This window comes from Mastomys coucha, unplaced genomic scaffold (genome assembly GCF_008632895.1).
Source record: "Mastomys coucha isolate ucsf_1 unplaced genomic scaffold, UCSF_Mcou_1 pScaffold23, whole genome shotgun sequence".
NCBI lineage: Eukaryota > Metazoa > Chordata > Mammalia > Rodentia > Muridae > Mastomys > Mastomys coucha.
The window spans coordinates 2,514,585-2,528,446 of record NW_022196906.1 but is presented as its reverse complement, the minus strand read 5'-3'; the positions used below and the strand labels follow the sequence as shown (position 1 = coordinate 2,528,446).

Sequence of the window (13,862 nt, the reverse complement as noted above, 5' to 3'; positions counted from 1 at the left end):
AGTTAAAAAGAAACAGGTGCTGGATTTGTAGCTGCATGCCTGTAATCTCAGCACTCAGGAGGTGTAGACATTGAAAACTATCTTTGGCTACAAGGTTTGAGGCTAGTCAGCCTACATGAGAGACAATCAGTGGAGCAGATGTTAGAGGTGGACCCATCTGCTCTGCATGCTATGGGTAATCACTCACATCTGTGGGCCAATATGACTTTTTGGTAAATATTTGCACGAGGAAAGAATCAGAATCTGCCTGGCTTCGAGACTGTGATAGCTATAAATTAGGTAAAGCTGTGCAAAGATGTAACAAAATACTGTCCATTTTCATATCTCTGCCTGTACCTTCCATTTTAGCAGACTGGCAGCTAAGACATCAACATAATTTGCATTGAAAGTGCACTTCCCCATTTCTTTGTCCTGACTGCCTCTTCCTCTCATCTTTTAGTTCAGTCTTCCTCAGATAATGTTTGTAGTGTGTATATTGCCAATGAATCAAAAAGAATTGAGTATCTTTTGTGTTCGGCATCATATAAGATTCTAGAGGTATATGAGTAAAAGGGAAAGTAAATGACCAAAAAACCAAGACAAAGCAAAAGATTAATGCTTTCACAGTTGGACTTTTCACTTATAACAAGGAGGTGAGCAAAGAATTCTGGGAGTCACACACAGCAGAGCTGCAAGTTTGAGGCCAGTTTGATCTACAGAGCAAGTCCCAGGTCAGCCAGGGACACTTAGCTAGACTCTATTTCAAAAACACAAAAATAAGTAAGTAAGTAAAAAAAAAAAAGTTCCTAGTGGATTGAAGGGAAGGGCTAGGGAGCACTGCTCAGCGGCGCTGACAGTGGAGCACTGCTCAGCGCCGTTGACAGTGGAACACTACTAAGTGGTGCTGTTAAAGGGATCTTAGATTCTAAAACCCATCGGAAGCTAAGATGCAAATGGATTAAGGAAAAATGGAAAGGCTCTCAAGAGGCTCAGTGGTTAGGAATAGTTGCTGAACAACCCTGAAGACGCTGGCAGCTACATTGATAGGCACAAATTTCTGAGTGAAGCATGCATATGCACACACACATACACATACACACACTCACAAAGACACACACACACAAATGTACCCCCACACACACTCACACACACACATAAACGTACCCACAAACACACACACACACACACACACACACTTACAAAGACACACACACAAAAATGTACCCACACACACACTTTTAATTTTTTTTTTTAAAGGAAAACAGATTTGTTTACACTTTGGCCAAATCAGAGCAAAGGAGAGTCCTGGTGTCTTTCTGGAGTTTCTGTAATATTATTACCGTTTTCTAGAAAAAAATGAAATATGAGCCAGGAAAAAGACATGCTCACTTAAATAGAACTGTGTGAAATCTCCTCCTGGGAGACAAGTTTCTCCTCTGCATTCACCAAGACCCTTGGCTTAACATGGGGCTCCAGAGGGTGTTCTCAGTCTTGGGAGTCCAGCCTGACAGACAGTGAGAGGGGCACGTGTGTGTTTCTATCCTTTTTCGGTTGCTATGATTAACCACAGGACAAAGACATCTTCACAGAGCCATTTTTCCAGTGTGTTCATGGTTTCAGGTTACAGCCCATGCTGGCAGAGGAAGTCCCAACAGCAGGAGTGTGAGGCAGCTGGCCACACTGCATCGGTGGGCCAAACCAAGAGACAAAAGTAATGAATGCTTGCCGTCAGTTCACATCTCCATGTCTTATGATTATAAAACCCAGGATCCCCACCCAGGGAATTGAGATGGGTGTTCCCTAGACTGGAGAGATTATTCAGTGGTTAAGGGCACTGGCTGCCCTTCAAAGGGACCTGGGTTCCACTTCCATCACCCATATGATGGAACAACTGTCAACAACTTCAGTCGTAGGAAATCTGATGTCTCAGGGGACACTGGGCATGCAGGTGGTGCACAGGCATACATGCAGACAAATCACCCATACACATAAAAGATGACTAAAATAATATGAGTCTTTCACCAAAGTTTAGACTCTCCCACAGGCATGTCCATAGGTCATCTCCTAGGCGATTCTAGATTCTGTTCTGTTGACATGATACTAACCATCATATTTAGATGCTAGATTTGGTCTGTGGCATTGGAACAGAAAAATGTGGGGAAGCTGTGTCTGAATGCAGAGGGATTTGTTGCCCGGGAAGATCCCCCTGTGGTGTTTCTAGGGTGTGTTCAGAATGAAGGTGTCTTAGCAAGATGCAGAGACTTCCAACTTTTGGGTGCTGTAGGAAAGCCCCAGGGCCTTTCTACTGGTAAGTCCCCCATTGCTTATGATACCTTACTGTCTTCTTTGCTGGAGGTTTTCTTTTTTGTTTGTTTTTGTTTTTGTTTTTTGACAGGGTTTCTGTGTGTAGCCCTGGCTGTCCTGGAACTCATTCTGTAGACCAGACTGGCCTGGAACTCAGAAATCCCCCTGACTCTGCCTCCCAAGTGCTGGGGATTAAAGGCGTGCGCCACCACTGCCCAGCTGCGAGAGGTTTTCTATCTTGCCATCTGTCCTTCGGGATTCTTGTTTCTTCAACCCTCCATGTAGAGTCAATCGGAAATCCTCGTGTCTCCCTGGCAGGGACAGAGAAGCAGCTTCATGCTGCCAGCATGCTTCCCAGCAGCCTGTGAAGTTTACCTCACTTCAGACCAAGCCAGGATTTGTGACTTTCGTATAGAAAATAATTTCAGTTCAAGCCAGTGAGAGAAAGCCAACTGTGGGTACGGGCTCCTTAAAGGAAGTGTCTCAATGAATTGTCTCAGCATTATCCATTTTAGTGGTTCCCGTGTTACATCTGGAAAGGTTAAGAAACATTTACCCCATTTTTTTCTTTCTTTAAAACATTTTTGATAAGTTACCTCTGCTCTCTGACTAAGTGAGCCAATTCAAGCCAAATTAAAGTATAAAGGCAGGTTTATAGGGGGCTCCTCTTAGGGGCAGTTCACTACACAGGAGGGGGTCAGTGAAGTTGCCAAGCAGAAAGAGACAGAGGGGAGAAGGAAGAGAAAGAGAAAGTGCAGGTGCAGAGAGAGAACAACAAATGTCTGGACTATCCAGGAAAGCTGCTGGCCGAGAGGAAGCCCAGCCCTAGGTTGGAAAGTTCAGCATAGAGGGGGAGTATTCCAGCCCTGCCTTGTAACAGCCAGGCACTGAGGAATGCTGGGAGAAGCTGGAGGCTAGGTCCACTTTGGTATATTAAATATGCACCTCAGCCACTTGTCCTGGATCTGAAATCCAACACATTTTATTATTTTTTATTTACTTATTTATGTATATATGTGGTGTATACATTTTTGTATGCAGACACAAGTGCTGAGGGCCATGCAGGAGGAATGGCAAATTGCTTTAGAACTCATGGAATGCAGCCCATGGGTTACCACACACATAGGTGAGCCTCGGTGTGCCAATGGCCTGGAGGACCTTCATGCTGTTACGGAGTTCTGTTGTGCTTGCTGCCCTCACATCCTTTTTTTTTTTTTTTTTTTTTTTTTTTTTTTTTTTTTTTTCGGTTTTTTTGAGACAGGGTTTCTCTGTGTAGCCCTGGCTGTCCTGGAACTCACTCTGTAGATTAGGCTGGCCTTGAACTCAGAAATCTGCCTGCCTCTGCCTCCCAAGTGCTGGAATTAAAGGCATGTGCCACCACTGCCCAACCCTCACATCCTTTTTAATCTAAGAATTATGAAAACTTTAAGGGGGCTTCAATTCCCTCACTGGACAGTATCTCTGGCATTCACAGTACCAGTGCTTGGTCTCTTTCAGGCATTGCTGTTGGAGTAGGTTAATGATTTAATCACCATCCTAGAGAAGAACTAAGAGATGTAGATTGTCAGCAATAGCCACCACCTTTAGGAAAATAAAGTTGTTAGTGAAGGTAGGTTGAGATGTTTTTACTACTGGCTCTGATGTAAAAAAATCTTAGGGAACAATTTGAAGTTCAGAAAGGCACAGTCTTATTAGTTAGGTTAGGGACCAAGAACAATGGCAGCGCTGGCTGACGGGACTCTCACCGAGGCTGGACTGGGATGACTAATTTCTTATTCTATTTTTTCCCTCAGCTTCCTGATAAGATTTATTAAGAATTGCTGATGAGTAGATGTGCATTTTTAGGATTTAAGATACATACAACTGATTTTTATATAAAAGTTTAGATTTGTGATTCTTTTGTGATTCTTACAAGATTACTTTTAAAGATGGATGATGAAATAATTATTTCTTTCTTTGTAACAGCATATTGCTGCCTGCCAGTAAGAGAAACTGGCTGAGAAAACTACCTTGCTAGTTTACACTTGTTAATCTATAACAAGTTGCTTGGTATAACAAGTATGTGGTTTTTTGAGAATAATTTGTTTTCTTTACCTGTGCTATGTAATGTTATATTTTGTAAAGGTATTGAAAAACCCATTGTTTTTTAAAATAATCATTCACTAGAAGAAAACTAAAATGTAATCACATTGTAATTATACACTGCTTGAAAGATTTTGCTGGGATATATAAGCAATGGAGGAAATGTGGGATTATAGTCTGACAGATGAAGCTAGGGTCTACTAGTGTTGCATAAAGGTTCTGAACGTGTCCTTTCTCCATAAGTGGAGTGTTGTGGGGAGTCCACCAGAGAAGACTATGTGGACACAGGTTTAACGCAATAGAACGTCTTTGCTAACTGGCTGACAACTACCTAGGGTATTGGGGAATCCCAGTGTAGCCCTAAGCCTTTCTCAGACTGAACTTTTAAGTACAAAAACCATGTCTTGCATCAGTATACTTCATTTAACAAGAACAGTTAGCCGGAAGTGGAACTACAGAAGCCAGAAGGCAAGGTTAGAGACTTCCCAGACTTTGTTTTTGACTTGGCAGGTGATGTTATCCATGTGCTGAGCTTATGGCCTGAATGGTACTTCCATCATGGAGTCAGTTGGGCTAAGGTCTGGGCCCATTACAGGAATTTGGTGAGAGTCCCAGGTAGCTGCAGTGGGTTAACCTGAGGGTGGAGAAGGGCCTTGGGCAGTTAGCTGCACTGCAGTTCTTGCTTCTCTGCTCCTAAGAGCCTTACCAGTTTCCTTGTAGGGTGAGGGTGGAGGTAGGGGGGGTCTCTTCTTCCTTCTTATTTACACAATAACTTCTCAGAGGCAGGTTTTGGATGACGGACAGATAAAACAGCTATCAAGGAAGTTTTAAAACAGGATGTGAAGTTGCTGGAGACTTGGTTCCTGTTCAGTGCCACAGTCTCCAATCTGGGACATAGGCAGTGTTCACTCAGCCAAAGGCTGAGCAGCTGAAAACAACCACTCCTACCCCTCCCCCCCCACACACTATAACCAACACCCGTGATTTGTTGGGGAAGAATTAGTTTGGCACTTTATAATAAATAGAAACTCCAAGGGCTTGAAAGAAGCCTGGCTCACTTATATTGCACCAGCTCTGTGAGGGGACAGAACTAAAGCATTCATGCCTGGGGCTTCCTGACTAAGGGCAGCAAGGGCCTTGAAGGTGTTTTGACAATATCACATGGGAACTGGAATATTTAGAAGAAAAACCGGGGGCTTGGAATAGGGCTCAATGGTTGGTGGCTAGTTAGCACTGGGGAAGCTCGTGGACCCAAACCTAGCATTGCAAACATTTAAAAAGAAGCATTCGAAGTGATTCAAGGGATGACAAGTGAGGCTATGATTTATTACTATTTGGTTTTATTTTATTTTGCTTAAAACAAAACGATAGGGTCTTGCCCTATAATCTTTGGTATGCTCTGTGTATCTCAGGCTGGCTTCAGACTCAAAGACCCTGCTGCTCTCCTCCTAGGATTGTAGCATGCACTACCACGCCCAGCTCGTGGAGTGAGCAGGAGGCAGACTACTTACTTTCCTCACTGTCATGCAAGATATCTGGAAAAAGTAACTTCAAAAAGACAGGATTTATGGATGATGGTGTGAAGAGCTCCACTTCCAGGGTCTTCTCTCAATTAAACCTCTGTGAAAACACCCTCGTGCACGAGCCGAGCAGAGTGTTTCCATGGTGATTTTCTGTTCAGCCAATTGGACAGTGAAAATGAACCTTCACAGGAGAATGTGTAGGGTGGAACTAGAATGGAAGTCTTGAAAATGGCAAGAGTGTATTTAGGGAGTATGCATTGAACGTAAATTCAATTTTGGATGTGGTGGCTGAGGGAGGGAAACCAAGTAGGCTTCTTTGTACTTGGGCATTCCACTGTTAGCTCCAGACACCATATTCTAAGATAGTCTCACTTTTGAAATTCTATCTTACAGTCCTTCTGTCATTTCTGGATGTTATAAAGTCCCCATTAAGAGTGCACATGCAGAGGGCTAGAGAGATGGCTCAGCGGTGAAGAGCACTGACTGTTCTTCCAGAAGTTCTGAGTTAAATTCCTAGCAACCACATGGTGGTTCACAACCACCTGTAATGGAATACAATTCCCTTGCTGATGTGTCTGAAGACAGCCATACTGTATTCACATATTTAAAATAAAAACAAATTAAAAAAATTAAAAAAGAGTGTGCAGTGGGAAGAGGAAAAGATGCCCTCCTTCTTTCCTTCATCCCTTGCTACCTATGGCAGGCTGGAGGGCTGGCTCTTGGGTCATGAGACTGGGAGAACTGGCCCTGCCCCAGTAGAGCTGGCCCTGCCCCAGTAGAGCTGGCCCTGATGGCATGGGCTCAGGATGAACCAGCCCAAGGGCATGGGAGTGGGATACCTGGCTCTGCCTCCTGCTGTCAGTGGCATTGGATGGACCAGCAGGGGCAGGTTAGGGCAGGGCAGGGCAGGGCAGGGCAGGGCAGAGAGTTCACCCTGATGTTGTGGGTGTGGGAGAACCTGCAGAGCTGACCAGCTCAGATACCTCTCAGGCCCAGATTCAGGGCTTTAAACTGATAAGAGTGTGTGAAGGGACTGGTCCTACAGATCCAAAGCTACAGGGTCTCCAGGACACAGGACAACAAGGAGATATTCAAGAGGAGTCCCAGTGACCATTGATAAGGTATTGATATGGTAGCAGACCAACAACTCATCATAATGAATTGCAATGACATTTGCAAACAAGGAAGTATGGGCAAGGTTTGAAAACAAGCACTTCATCTCAGCCATCTGGAGCAGCCGTCACCATGCCTCTGGCTAGAGAACTATTACACCCTTCCTTGGAAAAGGAGAAGAAAAAACATAAGAAGAAATGGCTGGTTCAGAGCCCAAATTCTTACTTCATGGATGTGCAATGTCCAGGTTGCTACAAGATTACTACAGTTTTCAGCCATGCTCAGACAGCCGTTCTTTGTGTGGGTTGTTCAACTGTGTTGTGCCAGCCCAAGGAGGAAAAGCCAGGCTCACAGAAGTCCGTTCATTTAGAAGAAAGCAACACTAATCATCTATGCAAGTTCCTGAATTTGTGCTTTTCACAGAAAGCCTTATCAACTTCAGTTATTCTACCGAGACAATGTAATTATTGTTTGATTTTATAAAGTCTACAACAATGATCTCCTAGTTTGATGTCAGTTTTTCAATAAAGTTTTAATTATGGACAAAAAGAAAAGTATGGGTAAGGGGCTATGCTATGGTACACAGGACACACTACATCTTCCACAATGAGATTTCCCGCCCCCACACACTCTGGTTGGGTACTGAGGGTAGGGGAGATGAGTGGGGTTGGGGTGTACGATGTGAAACTGACAAAAAGACTAGTAAATGTTTAAAAATGCACATGGAGATATGCAGTATTGTCTTAGGGAAAATCGAATTTCCCTCTTTGGGAGTCTAGACTCATTAATGAAATAATTTAGAACTATGCTCAGGTGGAAGCTTGAGGATTATCTTCTTAGAGTCTGAGAGATAAACTATGGATGGGCAAGTGGGGTGGCATTTAATCCACTGGGAGAAATCTGTGACTTGGACTCAATTCAAATCTAGGTTAAGTGAGTTATTCTTTCTGCTAGTGGGAAGGCAGTCTTAGAGCCAAACAGCATGAGGTTTGGAAGTGGAGGCTACGGGGAGTCTCAAGAGCAGCCACCGGAAAGGTATGCATCACAAATATCCATGGAATTCACAGCTGAGCGAGAAAAATAGTTTTTACTTCCCTGAGTTGTCTTCTCTCTATCTAGTAGTAAGAAGACCACTTCATCCTTTCCCATAATGATAAACAGGTTTTACAGAGGCAGAGACAACTTTTAATACTCCCAGTCCATTGTCTTGTTCTTATCTCTCCCGCATTCCAGAGCAGAAGTCAATGGTCCTTAAGGGATGCCTGGGTGTATATTATGTTCCTTTCATCCTCACGGGTCTGAGCACCCAAATGATTGGGACAGAGCAATCCCTGGGCAGGAAAAAATGTGCTGCCCCTATACCCTGAAGAAAGCAGGCAGAGGCTGGAGGGCTCTGGTTAACAGCATATAAGCCGGGCAGTGGTGGCACACGCCTTTAATCCCAGCACTTGGGAGGCAGAGGCAGGTGGATTTCTGAGTTTGAGGTTAGCCTGGTCTACAGAGAGAGTTCCAGGACAGCCAGGGCTATACAGAGAAACCCTGTCTCGAAAAACCAAAAAACCCAAAAAAACCAAACCAAAAACCAAACAAACAGCATATACTATTCTTTCTGTCAGAGAATCCAATTTTGCTAGTATCTACACGGGCCAGCTCACAACTGCTCTGGGGGCCTCCAAGGCTTCTAGCTTCCACAGGCACCAGCATTTGTGTGCATATAGCCACATACAGACACATGCACATAAACATAATTAAAAATAGTAAAGTAAGCCTTTTTAAAAAATAAGAAAGCAGACAGTTTCATAGTAAAGGCTAAGTGTGTGGTAGAAGGGGAGGGAGCTTCAGAGAAAAAGAACAAGAAAGACCAGTGTCTGGAAAGCATGCCAAGACTTTGGTCATGAAAGCAAAAGAGAGGAAGACAGGGGAGAAGTCAACCCTTTTCTGAGGAACTCTGAAAAGCAGACAGACCACAATGCTGTGTGATGGAAGCTCTGCCGGTGTTGCACGGGGAGGGGCTTCTGGGTAGCAAGTGGACACTGTCTCCTTAAGGGGATACTTATCCCTCCCCATCTTCTTAGCATGGCTTTCAGTGAGTCATCTTCTTGAGTGTTTGTTTACCTAACCTTTCCCTTTCAAGGCTGAAAGCACAAAAATAAAGTCATTGTCCAAATATGCAGTGCCTTGAACTCCAAGGAGAGCAAAAGCCTCAGAGAACAGAGCCTTTCTTGGGGGAGGGCAATTATCCAAAGGGTCGTGCTTCACCTGGGATCAGAAGTCACCATCTTGAAAGGAGTCAAGTTGGTCCCCTTGGATAGTAACAGTGATTAACAGATTAACAATTTGTTCTACTCTCTAGCAGATGGTAGCTCTGACAATGATGAGCTGATGATGGATGGGACTACATCCATCATCAGCTCATCAGGGATGATGCACCAGGGATGCTTAATTATATAAACCTTTCACTATTAAACTAAGCTCATGTCAGAATGCTGAAAACAAACGTGTGGTCACTGTTTCTGTTCCCAGTGTAGCCACACTGATCCCAGCCATTCTCTCTACTTCTCACATTAGGTGTCTTTTTAGTTGGCACATAGGAAATGAGTGGCAGAATCTAACCATTGAGATAACTGGAGCCTAGACTTTTCCCTTAACAATCTCCATGTCTAACAGTGTCATGAGCATGTCATGTCAGAAAAACAGACATGTTTGTGTTCTTATTTCTACAATGTCAGAATTTATTGAATGACAATAAATTCATAAGATAAGTCCATTTCACTGGCTGTAACTTTCCAAGTAGTCTTGACTTCTGTTGAGTGCTGATGTGGTGATTTGAATAAGAACCACCCCGGCAGATTTATACATTTGCATACTGGTCCCCAGTAGATGAACTGTAGGAGAAGAATTAGGAGGTGGGGCCTTATGGGAGTAGCTGTGTCACTGGGAGGGGCTTTGAGGTTTTAAGAGCATCTAGTCTCATTCTCTCTCTCTCTCTCTCTCTCTCTCTCTCTCTCTCTCTCTCTCTTTCTCCTCCCCACCTCCCACCTGTGAATCAGGATACTGAGGACTGTACATCTTATGTTCTCTGCCGTGATGATAATGGTCTAAGCCTCTGGATCTGTAAGCAATACCCAGTTAAATGTTTTCCTTTATAAGAGTTGCCTTGGTCATGGTGTCTCTTCAGAGCAATAGAACACTGACGAAGACTTTTGGTAAAGGCAAATATAATTATTTTTATTTCAAACTTAATTACTAATACAACTTTATATTGTATATTATATATTACACAGTGTGTTTATTACATATTGTGGTGGTTTGTATATGCTTGGCCTAGGGAGTGGCACTATTAGGAGGTGTGGCCTTGTTGGATGAAGTGTGTCCCTGTGGGATTGGGCAGTGAGACCCTCCTCCTGGCTGCCTGAGAGACAGTCTTCTCCTGGCTGCCTTCCGATCAAGATGCAGAGCTCTCAGCTCCTTCTCCAGCACCATGTCTGCCTGGATGTGCCTGGATGCTGTCGTGTTGCCTACCATAATGATAATGGATTAAACTTCTGAAGCTGTAAGCCAGCCCCAATTAAACGTTTGCATTTATAAAAGTTGCCCTCGTCATTGTGTCTCTTCATAGCAACGAAACCTTAACTAAGATACATATAATCTTAATTTTCTCTCTCATTTGCTGTAATAAAATGCCCTAACAAAAGCCACTTAAGGTGGACAGGATTTGTTATTACCCACAGATAATACCATCAGGATAGTCTGTACCCCAGAATGCCCACCTGGGCTCTGGAAAGTTGAATTCAGCTTGGTGCAAGTGCCTTTACCCACAGAGCCACTTCGCAGACCTCAAATGACTTTGTAAGGATTTACTTTTATTTTTACTTTTGCGTATGCATGTGCCTTTATGTGTTTACCATGTGTGTGTGAATGCTTGCAGAGGCCAGAAGAGGATGTCAGATACTCTGCAGGGGGGGTTCCAGGTGCCTGTGAGTCACCTGGTGTGGGAGCTGGGAACTGAACTAGGGTCCTCTGGAGGAATAAGATGTGTTCTTAAGTGCCAAGCCACGTCTTTACTCCTCAAATGACTGGAAATTGTTTTTGGCTTCTGAACCAAGTTTCCTAGCTTTTCTCTTTTCTTTTCCTTTCCTTTCTCTCTCTCTCTCTCTCTCTTTCTTTCTTTCTTTCTTTCTTTCTTTCTTTCTTTCTTTCTTTCTTTCTGTGTCTCTGTCTTTCAAATAAATAATTTATTTAAAGTGTGTTTGTGTATGTGTGTATGTATGCACACATATGCATACATAGGTGTGTGTTCACACCACTCCTGTGTGGAGGTCAGAGGCAGAGTTGGCTCTGAAATCTCACTGTGCATCCTAGGATAGCAAATGTGTGCACTGTACTGTATCAAACTTTTTACATGGCTTCTGGGGTGGAGCTCAGGCCAGTCGCACAGCTACTGTTTTGAATCACTTAAGCTTGTCTACCTGGCCCTGAAGCAAGTTTCTTGGGAACCGAAGCTGTCCTGAGAGCCAGCCACACAGACTCTGTGACATGAAGTCAGTAAAATATCTTGAAGTTCTTTGTTGAACATTTACTATCTGTGCTGGTTAGTGTTTGTCAACTGGACACAAACTGGAATACTCGGGAAGAGGGCATCTCAGCTGAGGAAATGCCCATAATATTGGCCTCTAGCCAAGTTCACGGGAGCATTTTCTTGATTAGTGATTGATGTGGTAGGACTCAGTCTGCTGTGGGTGGTGCCACCCCTGGACAGGTTGGCCTGAACTGTATAAGGAAGCATTCTGAGGGCTGGGGAGATGGCTCACTTGTAAAGGATAGGCTCACAATCAGTAAGAAGGCATGCAAACAAGTCAACAAGCAGCATTCATTATGGATGAAGTCTCTACTTCAGCTCCCGTCTCTAGGCTCCTTCCTTGAATTCTTCCCTTGGTTTTGCTCTACATGCTGTCATCCTTAAACCAGGTAAACTCTCCCTCTGGAGTCACTTTCAGTCATCAACAGAGAGCAAGCAAGGACACTGTGCAGCACTACAAGAAGCATGGAAAAAGAAGTGGGGCAGTGTTGTGAGGGATCTGCTCTTGAGGCTCTCAAGCCTAGACAGACAATGCATGCGTTGCATGCGAGCTTGCATGGAGCTAAAGCCCACCAAGGGATTGTCCCAAGGCAAAGGTGGCTTTCAATTGACTGGAAGGAGCTATTAAATGTGTCTGGGACATTTTCTGGGACTTATCCAGGTGACTAAAATGAGGAGGACATGACTGATCCAAGGATGGTTAAGGAGAAGGATTTTATTGTAGATATGGGAGAGCACAGCCAGAGGCATCTGGAAGAGTCCGGACTGAACCTGACCATGAGAGAAAAGGGGAAAGGGAAGAGTGGGAGAGGAGAGCACAAGCAGAAGAAACTGCCAAGAGAGAGGGGACCGAGGAAAAAGACCCAGAAGGGCAAGAGGGACTAAAGGTGTGTGGCTAGGCTTCATTCCAGCCAGATCACACAGACTAGGTCTTTAAATGTGATCCCTTGCCAGATCAGCCATGTTGCTGGATTAAAATTCCTCTACAGCTTTACTTATTAAGTTATTAGTTATTAAGGTATTCTCTAATACCATAGTTAAAGGGAGCCTGAGCCTTAGGAAGGAAGCCAGTAGAAAGATCCTGAGCACCCTACTCCACAGACACATGTAGAATTGAAATAGCAATTGAGTTGACCACTTGTAGCACAATAGCCAGCTACAATCTATATAGATGGTGATAGATCACACCCTTTACAACCAGCACAGTCAGTAGCAGGAGCACCCTTTAAGTGTAGAGAAAACAGAGCCGGGCAGTGGTCGCATATGCCTTTAATCCTAGCTCTTGGGAGGCAGAGGCAGGCGGATTTCTGAGTTCGAGACCAGCCTGGTCTACAGAGTGAGTTCCAAGACAGCCAGGGCTATAAAGAGAAACCCTGTCTCGAAAAACAAAACAAAACAAAACCAAAACAAACAAACAAACAAAAAACCCAATAACGACAACAAAAAAGTATAGAGAAAACAGGATTCTGCTTCAGACTAGACTTGGGATCTCTTATGAGAGGATTTCCTTTGTTAGAGAGGAAGTCATACTTTACAACTGAATGAAGCATAGAACCCCACAGTGAAAAATAAGTGGGGCACACACATGAGCAGGCAGGGCACACACATGAGCACCAAATAAGGAAGTGGAAGAAACAGTTGTTCTGATGAAATCCGCTCTCACACACCTGTACATCTGACACCCATCCCTTTACTGCCAAACCTATGCCCCACTCCCTCTACATAGCAGAAGAAATACTCCTACCCCCGTATCCCAAGTGCTGGGATTACAAGCGTGTGCTACCATTCCTGGCTTCAAGTTCCTTTTGCGTGTGTCTGTTTTCAGACAGGCATTGTACCAACTGAGATCTATCCCCAGTCCATGTGTCTGCTTATAAATTGTTTTATCTATAATACTTGCTATCATATCGTAGACCTGTAATCTTAGCTCTTGGAAGGCGGAGCCAGAAGAATCAGTAGTTTAAGGCCAGTTTGAGCTACATAGTGAGTTTGAGGCCAGTCTGGGTTTCATGAGATCCTGTCTAAATAAAAGAAAGACAAAAAATTCTCTTGTGAAGAAGATGAAGAACCTGAAAAGGGGGCCCATGTCTTATGCTAATGGAAGGCCTGGTCCCTGGTCCAGGACTTGAAGGATGTGTTAGTATTTCTACTCAAATGCTGTGAAGGTCCAATGATATGCTACATTTGGCTTTTCATTCTTCACTAGTATAGCAGTGAAGATATTGGAAACCTAGTTGGAATATTAATTCAGAAACCCAAATACCCCCCCCCCCCCCCCCCCC

General features: G+C 43.9%; 1 long non-coding RNA gene and 1 pseudogene across 2 annotated transcripts in view; both read left to right on the top strand.

The window, feature by feature from the left end:
* The window catches only part of LOC116071925, a 32,995-nt gene that overhangs the window by 10,768 nt on the left and 8,365 nt on the right, over positions 1–13,862 (top strand). The window lies entirely within an intron of this gene.
* Positions 7,128–7,387, top strand: LOC116071923 (annotated as a pseudogene).